This window comes from Argiope bruennichi, chromosome 5 (genome assembly GCF_947563725.1).
Source record: "Argiope bruennichi chromosome 5, qqArgBrue1.1, whole genome shotgun sequence".
Lineage (NCBI taxonomy): Eukaryota > Metazoa > Arthropoda > Arachnida > Araneae > Araneidae > Argiope > Argiope bruennichi.
In genome coordinates, this window is record NC_079155.1 from 10,013,423 (window position 1) to 10,038,769 (window position 25,347).

General features: G+C 26.9%; 1 protein-coding gene across 1 annotated transcript in view; it reads left to right on the top strand.

Annotated features, from left to right (window-relative positions):
* The window catches only part of LOC129969386 (limbic system-associated membrane protein-like), a 240,595-nt gene that overhangs the window by 127,766 nt on the left and 87,482 nt on the right, over positions 1 to 25,347 (top strand). The window lies entirely within an intron of this gene.

A 25,347-nucleotide genomic window follows, 5' to 3' on the forward strand; every position in this document is an offset into this window, starting at 1 on the left:
CTCTTTTAAACCTATTCACTTCTTTTTAAATACAAAGGAATTTAGCGATATCACCATGTGCAAAAAATATTTTTTTGATTACAGTTATACCTATAAGCACAAAAAAAATCTTCATTAGATTGTTTTAGTTACTGTTTTGCAAAATCTTTTAACTAAATTACTCCTTAGGAAAATGTTTCAAATCTAGATTATTTGAAATGTTTTCTCCGCTGTTATTGCAGAGATCTAATATATTCTCTGTTATTTACTAGTGAATATTTTAGTGTCGAAATCTATAATGCAAAATGTTCCTTTTTACAAAGATTCATATGTCACCCAAAAGTTAGAAACATGAAATATTTAAACTCCTAAATATTTAAATTTGAAATGACAGAGCCATCATGCATTGACTTTTTTTTTTCTTTTCTTCTTTTCAATGACGTAAATGAAATCTTTTTACATTTGGTTTGAAAAGAAAATTACGCGAAATGGTAATTTTCAAGTTGATTCCTGCATGTCATCATGTTTCGAAGAAAATACATCACAATCTATTATCCGATGTCTTCCATCTTAACTCAACTGAATCAAAAATACTCACAACATGCCATTTCCTTAAATCCTTGATCCTACTGAGACATCAAAACAGTCACTTAGGAAAACAATCAAGAGCACAGACGGAGGGAAGTCTTCGCCATGTCAGAATGTCATGTTTCAGAAAATTTACTGGGTAGTTGGAAAGGCTAAGTTTCTGCCGCTATGTCGGATTAGATGTAGCCCTACTCATAATCCCCCATCTCGCATGCGCCCTGAATTATTTAGAAGTGACGAAAAATCCCTTAACTAATTAAACACGTTTAAGACCTATGATGGTTCGGCTTGGATGCTTTAAAGATGAAATATCTCAAGACAGTATATTTACATGTGAGGTGAAACTTACAAAGTAAAGTGGTGTATGTTCCCATAGTCTTACTTATACTTTTCCGTAAAGAAATTTTGGATTTAAAAAAAAAGTTAAATTTAATTTAAGTCTTTTGTGAATAAAAATAAATTAGGCTTAAATATGGCATTGTTGACTCTGAGTGCTTAAACTGAGTAAATTTCTGACATATCCTTTTTTATGGTGTTAAGTTTAAAGCTTTACTGAGCATTTGTTAAAGGAAAGTGAAACATATTCACTTATATTTTATTGTCTTAATTCACTTTCTCTTAATTTAATCTGTGGAATTTCGGGCTGCGTTTACCTTATGCTTAGTTTTTAAATATTAATATAATGAATATTAAAGAATAAACAACAGTGTTATTAAATCATGATTTGAAGAACAGTGAAAAGAGTAATTATAAAAAACAGATATAATTTAGTAACATAAAATTAAAATTGATTTAAATTAGTTAAAAGCGAATTTTAGATAATTGCGCTGTGGTTTAAAATTAAACACAGATCTTAAGGTTGGTTGATGTGTTTTGGTCTAAAAAGTTAGCCTGTCTTTTATTCAAATGAAAATTGTAGGCATTTCAGTTTGAATGAATATTATAAATCTTGATTCTCATAAATATTATAGGAATATGGATTTTCTTTCAACTTTCAATGAATCCATTAGATTAGTCTCAAAATTAAATAGAAAATTAAGATTTTGAATTTTAAGATTTTAAATAATACTTCTACTTAAAATTAAAAATAAGATTTTTAAATTTTAAGATTGATAGTTCCATTTTTTTAAATGTAAGAAAATAGCTTTGCTTTTATATAAAAATAATTAATTCTTGTTTGTTATCTGATATTTGATGTCTTTTTTTTTAAATTTACAAACATATTTTTACCGTGAACAAAAAATAATCTTTTTGGCAATAGAACAAATTCTTATGGATCAATCATCATTTACAAACAACTGGATAAAGTTAGAGGGAAAAGGTTTTCCTTTAGAAATTGAGTTCCCATATCTTTATTTCAATCAATGTTTAGATGCAAAATTAAAATAAAGAGCAATAATACTCTATTTAATTATTAAATAATGTAACTTTAATTAATTTTTCTTTGCTTTGAATCTCTGAAGCATTAATATGAATTGGTATTGGACCTTGTATATCTTTCAGCAAAGTCAGTTATTCATGAAAAGTTTACAATTTAAATTTTATAATAATATTTTTGCAACATATTTTTGATAAATTTGGGAAAATTGTGTTTACTTGAATTCTAGTAAAAACTAAATTAATAAACAATAATCAAGACATCAAAAATAATAAGACAGATAAAATAAAAATAAATAATATAAATAAACATTTATAATTATAAATAAACAATAATAAAATATATTTATTCAAAAATATTCCTTTAAAAATATCTTTACAGTAACTACAATGCGAATAGAAGTATATTTTGTAATCAAATTATTATTGCAAGATGTATTTTGGTAATATTTTAAATAATGTATTATTATAAAAGAAATCCATTTCAAGAATATACATAACATGGCTATCGAATGCAATTTAAAATATTGCTTCATTTGATTGAAAAGTATTTATTTGTTTGTCAATCATTTGGATATGATAATTTGTTTACTCTAACTAGTCCAAGAAATTCCTTCTCAAACGTAAGAACATCATTGTTTTGGTTATTTTTCTTATTCAAGTCAGTTTCAGTTTAAACTTTAAAACATCAAAAAATAAAAATTGTCACAAAAACCTGTCATGACCTTAAACCTATTCCTCTAGTGTAATTTGATAAATGGATCATAATGCAATTCAAAAAACCCTTTATAATAACATTTTGAAATTTTCCAGCGAAGATAAATAATAGATATTTTTATAATAGATAATTTTGAAAGCAGTTTAACGTAGGGAGAACATCCAGGAATTTAAAATATCTGATTCGAAATGCGTGCTATTATAATGAATTAAAATAGCATTGTTATCGGAACCAATTCAAGTACTTGATTTTAAAATGATTCGATTTGCTTTAATGAAATATGAAATTCTGAAATAAATACTTCTTATATAAATTCAGAATTCTGTAGAACATTAAGAATTCACTAAACCTTTTCACTCATGGTATTTCAAAGAAACGTGCATTTAACAAACATTGTATCTCATGGTCGAAATTGGTTAGCATTTTGTAGGTATTTTTAAAATCTTTCATATTTCAGGTAAGTTTTCCTTAAAAAGATTCACTTTAGAAAGCAGGAAAAATCTGATTCTGATGCTATTTTAGACAAAATATTACTAATAAATCTTGAAATAAGTACACTGTATCATATTTCCTTCGAAAGAAGTAGAAAGGCAATTGCTACGTGCCTTTTGAAATTGCAAACTGTACGTGTGATACGCAGCTTTGAATTTTCATAAATAAGGGATACTTACAAGCTGGCCTGCATTTTTTTTCTGGTAAAAGGAAAGGCATGAAAATTCTTAGCTACATGCATTCTCACAAAATCTGAAAAACATTAAATAAAACGTTTCGCATGTGATTTTTAAATGCCTTTCTAAATTCATACGTTATAAACCATTTGAACTTAATCAAGATATATATATATATATATATTATTTTGTGAATGGTAAACCATTGCGCTTAAATTTTGAATCTAGGTTTAGTAAAGTTTATATGTATAAGCAGAACCTGAAAACAGCGTTTTTTTTCTCTCTCTTTGCAAAACATTATAAAAAAAAACTTAAATATTTTTACTATTTTAGGCACAATAATTCTTTCATGTTAAAGGCCAATTTGTAATCGAAATATATACATTACTGGGTATTTATTATAATCAAAAATTGAGAGGCACTAATGTAAATGAACATTATTGTGATGTAAATGACTGAATTATTTTATTTTTAATTTTTACAAGACGTTTTTATAAAAAAAACATTCTGGAGTTTGACTGAATCTCCAGATATGTGTTTTTTTCTTGAAAATAATCTATAATAACGTATATGTCTCTGCGCTTGTGGCTTTCAAAGATGACAGCTATATATAGAATTACAAAATTCAAATCAAACATTCTTTAAAACGTGACTATGTATAAAAGAAGTGATTTCTCAAAGTTAAGGATATTTTGAAATTAGCTAAAAATTCTTAAGGGGTACTTTTTATAAATATTGTTTCATTAAAATTGATTTATGCTGTCTTAAGTACCTTCTTTCCAAATATATAAGTTTTTAGCGATATTTTATCTCGTATTCATATTATTTCAAACAAGCGTCGGAATAAAATTTGCGAAGAAATTTTCAATTGTTGCAATTACATTTAAACCAAATTTATAGCTCATCTAATATTTTAAGAATTCTGGGTTTTCTTCATAATATATGTTAAGAAATGATTTCCTTTCTATCTCTGCTATTAATAAAAGAGAACGTGCGTGTTTTTTTTTTTTTTTTTTTTTTTTTTTTTTTTTTTTTTTTCTGTTTATAAAACCGGTCGTTTTTCCTGAAGCTACAAAATGTGTCCCAAATTCACTATGAAGAATAGAATGTTCAAATCAGCACGATTTGTTTTAAATTTTAAGGAAAAAAAAAGTTAACAAGGTCTTGGAATTTTTTTGCAATAGCTCCCAAAAATAGAATTACACAAAAATGTTTTCATGCCATTTTAATGCAAGAAATTCAGCTGTCTAGCAATTTTTTCCTGAATTCTATTAAAATTATATTTCTGCATAATTTTAAAAGTTATTTTTTAATTTTTCAATATGATTAAAGTCTTTTTATTTGTTTCGTGAAATACTTGATTGCAAAATTTTATTCCCTAATTGAAAACGAAATACGAAAAATTCAATTCATTTTCAGCTCAGTTTGCATAAAGAATAACATAGGAAAATTACACCACTGAGAAAAATAACTTGTATAAAAAAAATAGAATCCCTGGGCCATCACGGGTGTAATGACAATATGATGCTATGGAGTTGTTTATATACTCAATATTCAAAGCAGAAGTAAGACTAAAATAGCGCGTTTCTAATGCTTATTATGTTTTGATGTTAATATAAATTATTGATGAAATCATAAACTTTAACTTATACATAAGAGATTTTACTGAAATAATACACACATTCAATATTCCAGGTAAACCAGTTGGCAGCCTTTAGAGGAAAGGATAAGAGGGGACAGATAGAGGATAGATAACTTTAAAAGAAAAATTGCATGTAGTAAGATTGGTCAGGATAATTTTGTTCATTGCATTTAAGTACAACAAATATCGCTGCAAGCCAGCAATTTGCAAAAAAAAAAAAAAAAAAAAAAAAAAAAAAACGGCAAGAAGTTAATAGTTTTGTCATACAAACTAATCCCCATTATGCTATGTACTGAAAACCATTGTCATAAACAAGATTAACATCATATGTTGCTTTTTTCTGGCGAAAAAAAGCTTTATACGAAAAGATCTTTCTAAAAACGCAACGAATCTTAATCACACACAGTTAGTTTCTTACTTTGTTTGAAATATAATATATCTTTCTTAATCGCTAATAGCGGTTTTTAATTTCGGAACATTTTATTTACATAAATGTTATTTTAGGATATGATTTATTTTCAACACTCAATAAAAATCCATTTAGCGAAATAATAGGAAAATAATTCAAACTTTCGGTAATTTGTTATAAATTATATGCAGTTCTAATAATTTCCAGTGGAAAACATCCTCAGAAAGATTTTTTTTTTCAGAAATTCATTTTAAGTGTTCAGTTTTAGATTGTTTTATTACTGTTGAAGTATGTTTCTTTTTTGCTCATAACTCGTATTTTTCTCTTTAAAAGTACAATAAAGTGTTAATATGTAGGGCTTAAATGGAGATACTTTTGTATTTGAGCAAATAAATAAACATTATTATACCAGAAAATAACGACGTATATATTTTATTTCATTTTTAAATTATATACAAAACACCAATAAATTTCTTCAACTTATCATTCTAGATTTAAATATAGAGCAATTTCTTCGTACAGCCTAAAGAGTTTTACACATTTTTTTTGTTGTCATCGTTGTAAGAATTAAGCATAAAATAAAAGCAATATTTTAATTTAAAATTCAAAATAAGTGTACAAAGTAAATATAAAACTAAAGGCATTCCAACTTCATGATTGTTGTTAAAGATTCATGTATGCTGGTAGTTCAAAATAACTATTATTTTAGAAAAATAAAATGCAAAATGTTTTAATATAAATCATAAAATTATTTAGGTGTGGAAATTTACAAATACTTTTTTAAACCATTCAATGAATATTTTTTGCCTCAAAAAGAAGTTTATTTGCCTAATTTCCTTTTGAATTTGTTTATAAATCTCGACATTTTAGGATATTAAAGAGAAATAATTTATATACATAGAATAAAAATGTTTTTAAATTTACAAAATTTTTAATCCTTAAGAAATATATATAATATACAAAAATATACATAAAAAATAGAAATTTTCACCTTCAGTTGATGACACAAAATAACCTAAGTGATTTTTATCATTTTGTTCATATCATCATTTTAATTAGAACAATAGATCGGTCCCATTTTTCCTTTATCCTTTACCAAGGCATAAAATAAAAATTTATAATAATATGCTCAAAGTCTTATTTGAAAATAACACGCCATTTGATTATTCTTGAAAAATCATGCTCAAATACACTTTACCCACATAATTTCTTGTGCTTTAAAAGTTTCTTTTTTAACATTTCTTTCAAAACATTTTATTTGCTTATTTATTTTTAAAATGGAAAATATATATGCTTAATCTTTTTATCCTGAATAATTTGTTATTAATGCTACAATGTATTTTAGCAAACCAATGTGATATGTTTACAAGTCAGAAAAAAAATCAATCTGTATTAATACCTGTGTACATAAGTTACCTGTATTTTCTCGTAGTGTTCATTGAAAATAATAATCTTTATACAGAAAATGATTTTAAAGATATATTGTCAACACATTCATATTTATTCAAACAAACATTTTTACCTTTAATTCATGCTTTATTCTTTTATAAATATAAATGTAAGTTAATATTTAAGAAGGTGTATAAAAGTTGTATCACAGGATTGCACTTCTGAATAACACAATTAATTAATAGCATAATCCATTTAATTTTGTTGGCTAATTATGCATATTGATTTATTAAAGTTTTTAATAAATCAATTTCCATATTAAAATATTTTAATATGGAAATTTTTTAGTTATAAAAATGCTTTTATATAGCCTATTATTCATTTTAGAATCACGATTTTACTTGACAAAGCTAGAGTTGATATATTTAAGATGTTAATATCCAATTGTATTTTCCTTTGTAATTAAATAAGGCCATTTTTATCACTGTGAAGAATATAACTTCTTAAACAAAGCAGTTATTTTATAGAGAAATAACTTTATATTCCATAAATATGCGGTTGCGCATATCAATATATATATATATATATATATATATATATATATATATATATATATATATATATATATATATATATATATATTAATATTTCAACTTTTGTTCAAAGCATATTGCATAAAGAAAATTTTCCAAGAGAAAGTAAGGCAATAAATTAATGTTAAATTAGTGAATAATGTTAAATTAGTGAATAGATAATAATAAGTAAGCGATAAATTAGTGTTGCAAAATGAAGATATATCATCCTGTTTTATCTACAAAAAGAAATTATTCTTTTCAAATAAACAGAAATGTAATATTTATTTAGAGTATCCTTTTAGAAAAACGGAAAGAGCGATTCTTTTCCAAAATTTTTTTGTATTTCTCAAAGGAAAAATTCTATTCATGTTTACAAATCAGAAACTTTTAAAAAATAATTATTATTTATTTTTCTAAACTTTCGAATACATTTTCTAAAATGAAGCTAATTATGTGATTAAGAGTTTATTAATAACAGAAAAAAAATCTATATTTGTCTCCGAAAGATTTGTTTCTATTAACGCTTCTCAATTTTCAATATCTACAGAAACAGTAAGCTCTGAATTTACAAGAGAAAATCTTTAAAATAGTCTGTAAATATCAGAAGAATCAGGATAGTTTTCTGAAATAAATCTATTCTGAAATTAAACAAACATATGGAGTGACATTTCTTACTTAAGAGAGGAATAAATTTTTTTTCACAGGTTTCACAAGACAATATTACTGGTTGATAATCGTTGAAAGGTTGAGTTTGCGCTTGCAATATTTAATTTATTTTTATTCTTGAAATAGTTTTTACGAATTTCATCTAAATTCTAACCGGTCATCCAATTCTAGAAATATATTAATAATTTTATTAGAAAAAACTTCTTTTCATCTTCTTTTATGGAAGCTCATAGTGTCAACAGATATGGCTGCTTCGGTATTTAACAAACGCTTATTTATTTTTAAATCCATTACACAAGTAAGACGCTGCCATTTCGATAAAAAGTTGTGGAGAAACATCATTTAAATAATCCGATAGCCTTTCTGCAGAAAAATATAATTGCGTAACGGTACACCAATGAAAATAAAAGAAGAAAAAAACACACCAAAGAAAAAAAAAAGACGAATTTCTCTGCTGGAAAACTTTACTCAATTTGCGTAATCCCACTGGAGAGCGCAGGTCTGCCCAAATAGAAATCATCAAGCATCATTTTGACTCAGTCCACTTGTGCCCTTTCCGGGCAAAAGATGCTCTCTCGCGCTTATAAGAGGGACGACTCATGGGAGGCGAAATGCAATTTTAATGTAAGCTTTCTTTAGCAAGAAACCTATTAATAAAATAATGAATTCGCATTTCTTTTAATCAGCTACGTCATTTTCGGCGTAATTTAAAAATCCCCCCCCTTCGCATATGCATTGCGTCGCGATTACAATTTTGCGCAAAAGTCAACGGAAATTTGTTTTTCCTGGATCGACGTCTGTTGGGGTTTCGAGAAAGCAACGCTTTCCAGGTGAACGCAATTTCAAAATGGAATTTTCAAGCAGATTCTTTCCCCTAAATTGTTAAGAGGGGGGTGTCTTTGTGTAAAGGCTATATAAGAGGAAAGTATTAAAGGGATTAGTTGAGACCACAATGCCTTTTGCTCTAAAGGGGGAAGTGTAAAAAAGCCTTGTTCATTTGATACTTAATGTATCATGGATCCCGTAAAATACGAAAATGCTTCAGCTATTGTATACTTTACTTTAAGAAAATTGTTGTTGTAATTAAAAATCATAAAGTATCTCTAACAAGATCACTAATAATGTACAGAACATTATTTTGTAAGAACAGTATAATTATACTTTTAGGACTTCTTTATAATTTTACTGTTTTCTGACATACTCATTTCATTCTTGTCGGTTTATTTTAACATCCCGCTCTTGAAGCTTTAAGGCGATATGCTTTTAATCACGAAGAACGCCAGTAATTTTTTTTCAGAATGAATATTTAAAATATTTCAGATAACATAATTATGATGAGAAATACAAAAAAAATTAATGAAGATCACTCTTTCATATTCTCTATCAAATACGAAACTGTAAAATTTTTGTGGCTATTTATTTATAATGAATTATAAAATTAATGAAGAAAAAAGTTTGATAGATACATATCATTTGAAATATAAAGTTATAATTACTTTTGGTAGCATTACTTTCGCCATTCTTCTGCTAGTTTCTTTATTTAATGTATGGAAACTTGCCTTTTTTAATCACAACTGAAAATAAAGTCCATTTTTTTTAATGAATATTGAAAGGAATTCAGTGAAAAAAAACTGTTGCTCAATGTATATTTTATATATCACGGTCTCTATAAAGAATTTGTATTAAGGAAATTATAATTGTTAATTATCAAAATAACAATGACAATAAAATTAATAATGTTCTGGTTAACATCTCATAACCATAAAGATGCAAATCTGTTGTAATGAAATTTCTGAAACTGTTTTGGTCTTGTAAGGAGAAAATAATTTTTACAATATAATATTAATAGTATTTCAATAACTGAATTAAGTAATATAAACTTATAATATAATAGTATTTCATAATTATCTTAATTTTTTGTAGGGGGGATTAAATTCCTGGGTATTTAATTAATAAAATGTTTATAAAAAATTAGTGCTAAAGAAATTTTATTAATAAAATTTTATATTTTTCAAATTAATCATCAATGGCTATTAATGGAAAGTAATCATTTTGCATATTGACAACCATGCGGCAATGTCAAACAGGGCTTCAAAACATACTAATATAAAAACTTGCAGATAAATATTTCACTTTTTTCATATAAATTAGATTGTTCCATATAATGTGTTCCTGGTTAACATCTTAACAAAAATAGTTTAATAAAAATGCATTTCTGATGTCAAGAGATCGTAATATTTTAATCCATGTTTCATATTCCCACATTCTCTTCAAAAAACACATGAATACTCATTCCGTTTCTTCAATTCAATTTCATTTCTTTGAAATGCCTGATTAAAAGTATAATATTATATACAGATGCCACATAGTTTCTTTTAAATATAGGCTTTTTTTATTTATTGTAAAATCTAAATAAATATATATTTCCTCTGAGGTATTTGCCCATTTCATAGGCAAGAAAAAATAATCTCAAAACAAAGCCTTTTCATCAGTATTTGAAAGTGAGAAATTCAACCATAAAATTCTAAGTACTTTGAAAGAAGCATAAAACTGTAATTATCTAGTTTTTGTTATACAAAACCGGTGAATCTGTTCCTGAAAACCATATATTAAATGGTCACAAGAGAATAATTCTGAATTACCTTGTGCAGCCTAAATATTATATCCTTTAAAAGTAATTCACTTATTGTTGTGTAATACAAAATAAATTGGCACTAAAATGTTTAAAAAAATGATTGAGAATTGTGATTGCATTTAATATTGCGTGAATTCTTTTTACTTGTAAAGAAGAAATTTAAATTATGACTAAAAATTAGAAACAAGGATCGAAAAATCACCAACATTAATTTTTCACCACGTATATTTTTCAAAAAAGATTAAGGCAACATTTTTTTTTCATAGAGGGTTTAAGCGAAATTAAATAAATCATTAGCAGAATTAGTGAAAGTAGGTTATCTTTAAAGAAATTTTCTCTACCAAGCCCTTTATTGATGATTTGGGGACTAGTGTTCATGAAAAGCAGTGAAATATACGATATTTTAAAGATAGAGGAAATAAGGTAATATGAATTCTTTAAAAACGTATTCTGGCATTCTTTTCATCATATTTATTACATCAATAGGTAGCCCTTTCCTACATTTTTTCTATATTTTCTGTGACACATAAGCAAATATTTTCTTGATTATGCTTATTGCATTCCTAGATAATATCTGACAAGATGTATATTTTTTATATCTTAAAATTCTCAAATAGGAGAAGTGATCATTTTTGCATTTTTATTTGAATGAGTTTTATTGGTTATTACCTCGATATGCTTATTTATATGAAGTAGTTAATATATATAGGTAGTCTGCTCATACGATTTCAAGTTGGAATCAAACGATTGAAAGTTCGAGTTTGTAATCGATAACTTTATTGAAAGTCTACCGTATAAGGTGAATAATATTGTTTCCTCTTATTTGAATCTGAGTGATATGGAAATAAAATATCTCTAATTGTAATGGGAAAGTATTTTACCAGAATGAAACTCATGTTTTGTGTTGTTGTTGTTGTTTCCATTTTATTGGGACATCCAAACGGTAATGCAAACTCTTTACTGCTCATTATTAGATACAATTCTAAGTGCCAGCCTGAAAATGTTTGTTTTGTTATTTCAAATACAAACCAGTACGTTTCTCGCTTATTCTCTAATAAAGACTTTTTCACCTTTCTTCTACATAAAATTGTGGATCTTCAGCAAGACTGTGAATTCTTTGTATGATGGCGAACAATAATCACGAAATATTGATTCTGGGTCTTGAATTTAAAGTTTTTAATGAATATGATTTGCGATCTTAACTAATCAACCTCTGGAATACGATTAATGCGCAGAACCCTGAAAAGTGGAAAAAATATTTTGGACACATTTTTTCCAACCGATTCAAATTTAAATTAACATATAACTACAACTGTAGTCAGTAGACCTTATACCAAATTTCATTCACTTTATTCACTGTGTTATTGTATTTAATTGCATGCGGAAATTCAGTAAGACAGACGGTTTACTCTTAATAAGATTTTGCTCAAAATTTGAAACGAATCTACAGTTTAGATTCTAGATTTCTGTATCAAATGTTATCTATGAAGCTCCTTGCATTTTGCAATTATCGAGTTAACTTTTACTCGAAATCTCCAAACGAAGAGATTTTCTCTGATTGTATTTCGTTCAAAATTTGACAATTTGTTATTAAATCAGTATTCTGAAGTACTCATCTGTTTAATCATCTGCAAATACGTATATTCTACCGTTTAATTCAAGGCGCTTTTGAGTTATTTTGCTCAAAGAAATATCTACAAGTAGACAGATAGACATGATTCATAAAATGTGTTTATCGGACTTCGAAAGTTCTGGAATTCGGAGATTTATCAAAATCTCAAGTTTGATTTTCTTTTAAGATCGTAATATTTTTTTTTCATACTTTGAATATGAAAAAAATAAAACCAATGAGTAATCTAAAGAAAATCATTCCCTTTTATTTGCTTCCATAACTAAAACACACACACACATAATTTATGTTAACTTTGCTTCAGTTATCATTTGTATGTGAAAATAATAATTTTTAGCTATATTTCCCTATAAATGTAAGTTTTTAATAAATGCTAAGTACTCCCAGTTGTCAAAAAAAAAAAAAAAAGAAATGCTAAATCCCACGAGTTTTAGATGCACTAAACTGTTAAAGGTTTACACTCTCATTTAAAAAATAATTGTTTTAAAAGGCAAATGAGTAAATTTCCAATTTAACTCAAAGAAAATTTTTTTTTTATTATCACTGAAGTTATAGATAATTCATTATTTATATTTAAAATTTGAAAGTACTTATAAACGCACAATTTAGTGTAATAATAAATATATCCTGATACGCTGTCTACATAGTTGAAAAACGTTCACTTTTCTTCGTACTTTTCCCAATATTTTAGAAATATTAGAATTTATAATGCATTATCTAAAAATACCTTCATTTAACCATCTTTGATAAAATACTATTTCGATCGGAAAATATTAACATTTTTTCTATAGTATAACGTTAATAGGTATCTAATGATTTTAAAACTACTTGGATTACTAACATAGTTTGATTATATTGCATCTTTCTCCTGCATAAGTAATCAACTTTGATGAACTCTATTAATGCTAATTTAATTATTCGTATAGTTAATATGTAATTGCTAAATTATTCGTTATACACTTCTCATTAATTATCACAATTAGTTTACAAAATATAAATTATTATTTAAAATTTTTGTCATTGAGTATGAATTAAATACTAAATAAATCCATTGTTTTTTCCAGCAAAAAACAGAGATAGAATTAGTGCTTCATTTTAAATGTAAAATTAAAACTCAGTCTTAAAAAAAAATTAATATAGCTTTAATAGCACACAAATAAGTCAAACTGTTCTTCATATTTAAGGTTATTTTTGAAACTAAATTAAGCTGTTCAAAATTCGGAAAATAATAATATTTTAAGAAAGATTCGAGCTTTCATTTTTCAAAAAAAAAAAATCTTGTTATTTCTTTAATTTTTGTTTTAACAAAATCTCGCTGTCTTCCGTAACTAATCAGTAGCGTCGCAAATAATTTCACAACAGAATCCTGTACATTTAAGAACAGTTTTTGAGTATTAATTAAAGCCAGAAGAAATCAGTTTTTAATTTGAAATCCTGTTTTTAGTTCACGTTTGTCAGTTTCAAATCAAGCAAAATAAACAACGAAATAAAAGTTAAAAAAATATTACAAATCCAAATGAGTGCAGTGTCCTTTAGTTTTGAAAATCAAATTAAAACCACAAAAAGAAATATATCTAGAAAATCCGAAGAAATGAGTTTAGATATTTTTTTTTATTATTATTATTTTTTACATTGATGGATAAAATAATTTCTCGAGCAAATGCTTCCTAAAGAATTTGACAAAGCCTACTTCAATATATTTTTAATATTTTTGAAAAAGAATGCAATCCCAGATATACTGTTTTTGCTAATTTATTCCAATAAAATCTAATAAATATTTTCCTTTGAAGATAGAAGAAATCTCAAATATTTAATAGATATTTTCTTTTTTCTTCCTTTGTTTTCCACCAACTGATGAACATTTGATATTTCAGCTTTTAATATTTCATTGTTTAGAGAAAGAAAAAAAAAATTATTTTATGTGCGGTATTAAATTATTTTTATTGTCTGCTGATATCGCATTCACATTTGAGCTTTTAGTTTGGTATAAAAGAAAAGATAAATTAAGGAAATAGAATACTTGAATTAAATATATCGAAGTAGATATGAAGTAGTTTATTTAGTTAGCTGTTGCGTCAATATTAAATTTGTGATGCTTTTAAAATGCGAATATAGCAATTCATAATTTATCAATCTGGATCACACTATGAATATCAGATGCATGAGATCCAATTTTAATATTCATATATATTTAAAATCATATTAATCTAAATCATATAATCATATTACGTTAAAATTCATATTTTATATAAATATGAATTTTAATGAAATCGCATAGAAGAGCATGTTTTTTTATAACAAAATTTAATGGATTATATTTCATCCTGAATGATTTCTTATTAGGATGATTAATATATTATTTAAATAAATATGGAATTTTTTTAAATGGAACTTTTACTTAAAATACAACTAATTTTAATAATCATTTTATTCAAACTCTTATCAAAATTTAACCAATATTTAATAGTATAAATTCAGTTTTTAGTAGAATTCAATTTTTAGTTAAGAAGGAGATAATATGTCTTATATTCAGCAGACAATTACAATTTAAAATTTGAGAAAGTTAATAACTTTAAAATATATTCTGCTATTCTATATTCAAATTAATATTTAATAAAACTATAATTTTGAGTACATAATAAAGTGATAACTCCATGCTATCTTTTCATTGATAGCTGGTATTATTAAATGGAATATATTGATGATGTATAAAAAAAAATTACAATATCTTTCCAGTGGAATATTTACTCACTCTTCAACAATAAATAAAATTTTTAAGATATTAATACGTCGAATATTGTTTTAAATAGTAAATATTCCCCGTACTTCAAAAAAAGATTGACTAATAATCGAATGGAATTTCCAATTCCTATTAGACGTATAATAATTTGTATATTCAAATGTATTAATATGTATGTTTGATATGCAAACTCTTCATCTGAGTTATGTTAAAAAATGTTTTATTTCAACTTACGCAAAAATTGAATGTCAATCATCTTCTTACGTGAGAAGTTAAAAAAAAACTTTTATTTTGCTTCCGATCATTAAAAATATTGCTTTTAAATGTTGCTTTGCGAATCTGCACAAACAATAAAATCCTTGCTAAGATGCATATCGCTATATTACAAAATTTCGGCTGAAAAATCTTATCGATTACTTTTGATAATCAAAAACAAATTTATTTTCGTTGGTCACATATAAGAGGAATTCTTTTACTTTTTTATATAAAATATTCTGTCTATAAATCATTTATGAGTTTTTTAAACAATATCTTTTGGTATTTAATTTTTCATCTCAATTTTATATTTAATACGATTTATCCAATCATATTTAAAACTTCCACCAGAAAATTGCTTATTAGTGTACATTCAGCCTCATTTTTAAGCTAAATTTTCAAAATGTATATAACTGTAGCTCATACAGGATTTTAGAAAAGATTCGATGCTTTTGAGATGAAATTATGACCATATTATAAAGGATACTTCCTTTAATTTAGCAAGAAATGAATTTCTAAAAATATTAGTGTTTTTCTATACATTATTATGCAATTCTGACGATAAGTGGTACTTATTCAGACTGTCAACTTTTGAGAAAATTAAGAAATCACATGAAAATAATTCTGCATACACAAACACAAGCAAAAAAAAAATTGCAAGTGAGAAAGACTGGTTGAATGGCAAAGACTTAATGAGAATAGGAACTTTGGATCTATTAGTATGGAGGATAAATATATTCAAAACAAGTAACTAAATAGCTTAATAAATACATTCCAATGTTTCATAAAACTGATTAAGTATCACATTCCGGGAAATATAGCTTAATAACCATTCATTATATAGTCAATACTGAATAGTGCATTCGTCGACTGTTATATGGTTATATTATAATTTCTTATTGGGTAGATATTTGTAGAAAGTATCTAAGACTCAACTGGATAGATAATCAGTCATGAGTTTCTAAACATTCCTGACTGTTCCGTGTGGTATACCTCAAATGCTCTCGTATTCCACGTCGAGTTAAATTGTGTGATTGATAGTGTATTGACGATTCGAAACATAATGATGTGATTTCCGATAACTGACCGAGTTTGAAAATTGCGCGCTATGTTGATGACATATCTTTTCACTCAATAAAGTGTATTCAGAAAATTTCTAACTAAATTTATTTATTTCGTGTATAAATGTATGACTCTGTATTATAATTTCATTCAAATCATTTCTCCCTGTTTTTTTGTTTGTTTTTTACTGCCAAAATTTGTGAATATTGCTTAGAAGTTCAAACCTTATATCGAATCTCTCATTATAGACATTATAATTTAAATGTACATGAAAATCGAACTACAAAAATGTAACTGCATACTGATATGCAGTTGCAGTCAACTGCAGTTTTATGGATATAAAGTTTGCAATTGCAATCTATTCTAAAAGTGCGTTATCTGAGAAACAAATTAGCCTGCCATTAATAACGTAGAAAACTAATATTAATATAAGGGATAAAATAATTTCATTAAATCTTTCATGAAAGCAACTGTATTCTATGCACTGTATTTTCGAATTATTGTTTTTTGTATGTCTTTGGTTATTCATTCAAAATACAAGACATGAACTTTAGCCAATTGTTAATTTTATTATGATAAAAAAAGCCAAAATTAAAGTATTTTACTTCAATTTATATAATATTCAAATTTACGGAATTAATTTTAATGTTCAGGGCTTTTGTACCATATATAAAGAAAACTATAATTTGAAATTTCATTACTTTTTCCATCTTCTCTTGCTATTTTAAAGGTGTAACTTTAAAATAAATGAAGACTGAATTATGAGTCGATAATTTAATCCCATACTAGACAGTTAAATTTAAACAATATATCATTGCAAAATACATATAAATTGATAGTAAATATATCCTATATTTGATTAAATTATATTCCTATAAAATTTAATAATATTGATAATATTTAAAAATTGCAAATTAAATATTGTCATAAGAGATAAAAAAAATATAAACTTAGAAAAAAAAAAACACAAATGATATTTCTGTAGAAATACGTACATAAAAGATTATAAATCTTAGGAAATACATCTCACTAATTGCAGAAATTTGATTTAAATAGCACCGGAATTTAATTACTTTTAAAATGAACCAGAATTAGAACATACATTTTCAAAATACGCCACAAAAATCCTTTTAAAGAACTTTTGATGGAAAAATAATTAATGTTCAGTTATAATGAACATAAATATCAGCAGTCGCAAATACATAAATTTTACCTAAAGGCGTTTTGGCGTTCCGAAATTCTTCTCAACACACAATCAATAGCTATTATTCAAGGAAATGAATGATATGAATATTTATACTCGATATCCTTTAAATACTGTAACTGATAACGATTGCAATTATAATCAAGAAAATTCGTAAGTTTTAAGTGATAATATATATATATATATATATATATATATATATATATATATATATATATATATATATATATATATATATATATATATATATATATATATATATGCAATGATATTTTGATATTTTAAACTCTTAATTAAACCAAATTAATTTCCAAAACTTTATCTTAATTTAGCCCATAGTAATTTCATTCAATTATTTCCTGATCTCATTCCACATTTTAATTCAACTGAAGCTGTGCAAAAATTACTGCGCCATCAGTTGCCCTTGCCAAAGTCAAAATGTGTATTCAATCGACACGTGGCCGGAAATCCCATATTATATAAGACTAGTGATCGTTTGTTTCGGTCCTTCCCTTCCTTACTTCTGTTTTTGTGCCGCACTGTAGCGGACATGACTTGTCCGCGTCTCTGCTTATAAATAATTATGCTTTCCCGGAATGTATATTAAAATTAATTTTAAAATGTAAAATGTTTCTCCAATGTCTTCGAAACTGCATTCTGCTTCAACCAAAATAAGCTCACACACACACACACACACACACACACACACACACACACACACACACACACACACACACACACACACACACACACACACACACACACACACACACACACACCGGGTGAGGCATAAATTCGTGCAAACTTTAAAAAAATCATAATAAAAAATAGTAATGCTCGAAAACAAATTGAGGTTTGCGGGAATATGTTCAGAGAGCCTTTGGATTCCGTTAGTTCCATTAAAAAATATATTTAAAGATGACCGATAGATGGCACTCACACGGTCATACCGAGACGGTTTGTGCAAATCAGGAAAACAGAGCACAGTAACATTATAGTACATTTTATTTTAAAGCAAAAGATGCTCAACATGACTGAAACCACAAGGTATTAAGCAAATGAGGCACGTAACTACGCTTATTACAGCTGCGTGTAACATGTCGGCATCGATGCCACTAACGGCCAATTGAATGACATCTTTCCGTTCCATCAAAGTGGAAGGAGAGCCCCGGTAGACAATTCACACAACCGGTAGAGAATTCAGCCCCGGTAGAGACTTCAGGTATCCTAACAACCAAAAATCCACTGGAGAAAGATCTGGTGATCGTGAGGGCCACTCATTCTTACATCCTCTGCTTATCACTCTGTCCTCATTGAATGTGTCTAGGAGGACCGTCTTAACGGAACTAACAACGTGAGACGGAGCACCATCCTGCATGAAGGTGATGGAAGATAATGCATGTCTTTACTGCAAAGCAGGCATAACGTAGTCTCGCAAAAGTCTAAGATAGCGTTCTGCAGTGACGGAACAGGTTTTCCGACCGGATACAGGAACGCTTACTGGACGCTTTTCAAAAAAAGAAATTGACTAAACTGAAGGACGCAGTGAAACCGCACCAAACAGTCACATGTGGAGAATGTAGTGGTTTGGTCGTGCACGCACTAGGGTTTGATGCTGCCCAGATACGACTGCTTTGCGTATTGACGTCAGCATGCAATGAAAAGTAGACTTCATCTGTCCACATGATGTTCAGCAACCATTGTGGGTCACGTTCCATTTGTGCGAGCACACATGTTGCAAAGGCCTGTCCTTTCTCGCAATCTGCTGGCAACAACTGGTGAAATGCCTCTATCTTGTACGAATGCAGCTTCAAGATTTCGTGCAGAATGCGTCAGATTGACCTTTCCGAAATTCCTGTTATTTTACTTGCTTCACGTGCACTGGAACTCCCCGTTGAAGTCTTGCCACATTTCTCATGACCCTTTGCACAACAGGGACGCGGTCAACGCTGACGGATGGTTTGCCACTTCGTGGCCTATCCTCTAATCTTCCCGTTTCCTCAAAACGGCGAACTAAATTCAATATCCCATTCAATGAAATTGGGTTTTTCTTCGCCTTAATTCCTTTCACCGTCCGTAATTGTCGCAATGCTTTACTCGCGGATCCAACATTCTTATAGAACAGTTTCACCACTAATGCTCGACCCGGTAGCGATAGCATGCTACTGGCGTCGAATAACAGATACTTTCCAGCATTGTGTTTTATAGCTATACTGATTTGCATAAACAGTCTTGACATGACGTGTAAGTGCCATCTATAGGTAATTTTTAAATACTTTTTTAATGGAAATAACAAAATGCAAACGCTCTCTGAACATATTCCGGCAAACCACAAGCATTACTTCTTTTATTATGAGTTTTTGAAGTTTGCACAAACGAATTTATGCCGCACCCGGTATATATATATATAGTTTTAAACTGTGCTTGTAGGTTGATAAAGAATCGTTTAACATGACTTATGTTTGAGAAATTGTATATATACATTGATTTTTAAAATTTAAGTAAAAAATCTCTTCAGATCGTTATATAAATTATGCGTCATTACTTAACATAAATGATACATCCAATCGAAAATGCAATTACGAAATTTGTAGGAAATTAATATCCATAACAAACCAAATCTTTAAAACTGTCAAAAATTTTCTTAAAAATATTTTTTAATATATTTTATCATATGCATAACTTCCTTTTTTAGACATCTTCAAAGCCTTTACTCGAATAAGTCTCGAAGCCTTCTATTATCAGCTTTTAAAACGTATTCGAAATGGAAAACTTACTTACTCCATTCAATTTACTGAGGCTAAAAGTAATCAAATTATTCCCCTGATCTCCCAGAAAAGTCTTGGAAAGAACAATTAAATTCTTCATATCCAGTTCAGCAAAGTTATAATCTACACGAATCATTCGCACATGTTTCATCATAAACGAAGTAAATCAATAAGTGCACCGAAGCCCCTGTAAAGATTTTAATAAACCCGAGTTTTAATAGCATTTTTGTTCGTAGATGAAACTCGCAATCAATTAACGAGTTTCAATGAAGACTACATTTTCAAAATTTTGGGGAAATGATTCCATTATTTTGTTATGAGTACACTACGCAATTACATTTTTTCTTCAAGAAATAACAAAAACTAGAATAATGCTTACCCATCTAATTTCTTTCTTTAGTTTGTATTATAAAGAATGATAACAAAAGGGGATGTGGATTGAAATTGGGCTGCCTTATAAAATATCATTTTCATTTAGATATAACTTTTCTAAAGTAATAATCTTTTACTGGGCATCTGTGCTTTGTAAATATTTCTATTAAAGAAATAAATATATTTGTATCAATGTATGATTATATAAAGGACTAAAACAAATTGATAATCAAATTAATAATGTATATCTTGATCTTTATAATCCCCAACAGTTTTAAGATCGTAATATAAATTATTATATTATCAAAATAACTTTGAAATCTCAACATTTAAAAAATGTATTACACTTTACTTTTCAAGTTAAAAATGTTGTTCATGTTTTAACATTCAATTTTATATATATACATTTGATTTAGAATATATAATTCAGAGATACGTAATTAATTAGCGTATACAAAAAATATATTATCTTTAGCTTTAAGCGATGAAAAAAATATTTCAATGACATTTATGAGGTTTGCTTCATTTTTTTAAATCTCATTTCAAATCATGATCATAATTTCTATATACGCTTCTTAAACATTTGGAAATAAATTTTGTGTTCTTCTCATATTGATTTCCATGCCAAATTTGTTCTGTTTTTGTGCATATCAATATTTAAAATGAAATATGTTTTGTTAAACTATGTTCGTATGAAATTGAGTTCTAAAACTAAATTCATGAAGCTGTAGAAATTTTAGTTATCATTTTATTTTCTATTTTGAAGTTGTTATTTTTTGTTGTATTTTTAATCGCAATTATTATTCAAGGCATTACGCAGTTTTCAAGAAAAAAAAATAATTTTTTAATTTTTTATTCATTTGAAGGCTTTAGCGAAGTTACAATTGGGAAATATCAATGTCTCATACATTTTTTAATTCAAAAACCTTTATTGTGAAGCATTTAGATATCTCTCACTCGTTTTTCAAACTTTTATCTATTTACAGTATTGGTTCTCTCATTTTTCCTGTAAAAAATTTAAATAATATTTTTTTACAGGAAAAATAAGAAAAATGAAATTATTTTTCAAATTTAATAAAAAAAATAAATAATAAATCATAACAGGGAACTCATTCATTTTTTTTAAATTTTATCTACCTTCAATATATAGTAATAGTATAGTAGTCAAACAATAGCAATATCTCAAACAACATAAGAATTATTTTCAATTATTTGAAATCCTCTCAGTTAACTCGAAAGTCTTTCATTTGAAATTGTTCTTGGATACTTACCATGTGCCAATCGGATGTTCTGAATGAAGCAACACAATGTCTAAAGATAATCTAAGTTTTTGCTCGGAAGACGCTTAGGAGAATTTTGTGTTTAATTCAAAACTGTTACATGACTTTATATGACCATACAATATTTCTGATTAATTTAACTTTGTTTCTTAAGGAAATCTAGTGCATGTAGTCATACGCTAGTCAGCATTTCCTGAATTGCTATGGAAATGAATAAGGCTTTATACTGAAGGCATGCTTAGCACAACATATATGAAAAAAAGAAAAAAAAACACACTCAAAACGCATTATGGAATTGAATGATGGATGCTTAAAGCTGTCAAATGCTCCACTTAGCTACTTGGAGAACAGCAGATGCTCATTAAAGAATAATTTTTCTAAATTTAAAACCAATCATTTAACACCAACTCAAGCTTATGAGAATATCAATGAGAAAAAATGCCATTTATTCCATTTATTTAATGCCAATTTCCATTTTTCCTATTAATCATTTTTACTGTGAAATCTATTTTATATCTGCAGATTCTTATTTCAAACTTTAATAACTTTCAAAACTAGTTTAAGTACATTTTTAATGCATTAGTAACAAAGCTAATATATGAATGCGTTACGAAGATATTAAATACGTCTTTTTTACGTACATATAGCTATTACAATAATTTCGAGTAAATTTTTAAGGGACAATCGAATCATTCCTTAAAACACCATCATACAATGATGTTCGGCTCTATTCTATTTGGCTTAGAAAAAAGTGTAAAGTAAAAAAAAAATATATATATATATGTTGAATGCAGTTTTCGGAGATCCTTTTTGATAATTACATGTATTGAAAATTATTTATCTCTTAGCAATTTGAAAGGTTATGACTGATCTTTAGAGTCTCAAATGCCTCTTCCTTCACCCCTGGGAAGTATAGACGTGTACCTAGATAAGAAAAAGTGTTCTAAGAAAAAAAAATTATGAAAAGGAAAACACATTAATAAGGAAATCGAAAATTTATAATAACAAATTTAAAGAAATTGATTTAGTAAAGAAACAAAATATGAGCAAAAATAAAGCAATTTGAATAAAAAGTTTAAAATTTATAAATTATGTCGAAAAGGAGTAAAAAAAAAAAAAATAGGTCGGAAAATAAGAAAAAATTAATTGTAGCTCATATAAAATAAATGAATTACTAAGAAAAAAATCGTATTAAAAATGGAAAAAATAAGCCGTATCTGAGTCCCCGTTTTGAGATATGATGATCAAAGTTTAGAGACCAGTTTCACCCGAATATGTGTTTCTTTATAGAGATCTAATGGGGTTAAACATAATGCCATAGTTATAGATGGCTCCATCATATATAAACTTTATAATCTAATTGTTAGGAAGAGAAATTATGCATTCATTCTTACTGGCAAAAAGTGTGAATTCTGGAAAACTTTGTGTGGAACCTAGATCTGAAGATTACTCAAGACTTTCCAAATTCCATTCTCTACCAGGAAACTATATAATCTTAAGCTCTCACACAATGAGAAAGTCACTTTCTGTAGTTTCTTCTCAGATCAAACTAGTTAACAATTTGTTGAGCGCAATTATTGTTTCCTAATTAGAGATTGTCGACTAGTGACGTTACTATCTATATGTGCTTTCTTTGTGAATATGATTCTTTTTTAATAAGAATTCTGGTTTTTTTCATCGCATATTCGTAGAAAAAAGCTCCGTTCGGGTTAGGTTGTGGGAGGAAGGCTTATTTAGACATCATCGTCTTACAGTCATTGATGAAATTTCTGACGCAAAATATTCATTTCAGGCAAAAGGAAATATTCCAATCAAAACAGAATAGTATTGAACTATGTGAACATTCTTTTTCTAAACAACTATACAGTAGAAATATAAATGAGCACTTGAATGCAATGTAGAAAATATGACTTGAGTGCGGTGAGACATTAGCAACGCATGGACGTTAAAACAACTGTACAATTAATAGGCATAAAAAATTCACTATAAACATAAAAATTCAAATGAGCTGCTAGACATTTAATAAAAGAATATTTTCTATAATAGCTTTAAACCTTTAAACAATTGTTTTAAATTTTCTCTTCTTTTTTCTTCGCCTATTTAATAAAAAGATGATAATGTATTTTGCAATTTCTGACTGTCACAAACCTAAATAATTAATTTGAAGTTATATAAAAATTCATTGCTGTTTAAAATTTTTCTTTCACTTGTAGGATTTTTCGCCTATTTATTTAAAAGAAATAATGTATTTCTTTATCACAAGCCTAAATAATTTTTAAGCAGAATATTGGAGTTATATAAAAATTGTAATTGTACGATTTTTTTAGTATAGTTTATTTTTACTTAATAATTAATTCAAAATGAATATTTTCAAAAATAAATATATGGATAAATAATGTTTATTATGCAAATTGAATTCTTTCCATTGTTAAATATTGTAAATGGAATAAAATTATTTCTTGAAAAATGAAAATTCTCCATTATAAACTCTAAAAATTAATTTTTTACAATATTTTTACATCTGGAGAATATTTTTAGTTTAAGACAATTCCGCCGACAGCATTTGGAACATAATTAAAACTTTTATTATTTCTAAAGCTTCATTTTCCATGTTGAAAATTGTAATAAAAAACACTAATCTTTTGAAGCCAAAAAACAAATTAATAAATAAATCCAACTGCATAAAATATATATTTTTTCTATTAATATCGCTGTTAGATAATAAGTAAATATTTTTATTTTCTTTTTTCGTACAGGATCTATACAAAGTGGAAGTCCAATTATCGTCAAGAAATTGGAGCTTGATATTTTAGCTGAATTCATATTTTTATATTTTTTATTGAAACTTGATATTTTTTTAATCTCAACCTTTTTTACTTCTCTTAGTTAAAAAATGGAATTATGCTTGCCTGTCCGACAATGAACACGGTAACAGTAAAACAGTTAACGCGTTGAATATGAATTTCGTCTAATTTCGTCCATTAGAATTAAATGGATGAAATTAGACGAAATGGCGCGTAAATTAATGCTAAATTTATAGATTCCCATCAAATTCCGTATAAAATCCATTAAAAAGAAATCTATTTATTCGAATTTCTTAATATAAGGTAAACATGATAACAACGAAAGATAATGACGTAGATAGATAAAAATATTGGTGTACAGATTTAGCATTGGTTTGGGTTGTTATTCCCTTGTGATTATGGATTTAAATGTTGCAAGCATTATATAATACAGAAGAAAGTGTAATTAATTGATAATAACTATATTAAATATTTTAGTTTAACATTTCAAAACTCAATTAGAATTTTAACAGTATAATTTGAAGTGTAAAAAATCAAAATTAAAGTAGGCTCGTAAAAGATGGCCACAGTCATCATATTTGACTCC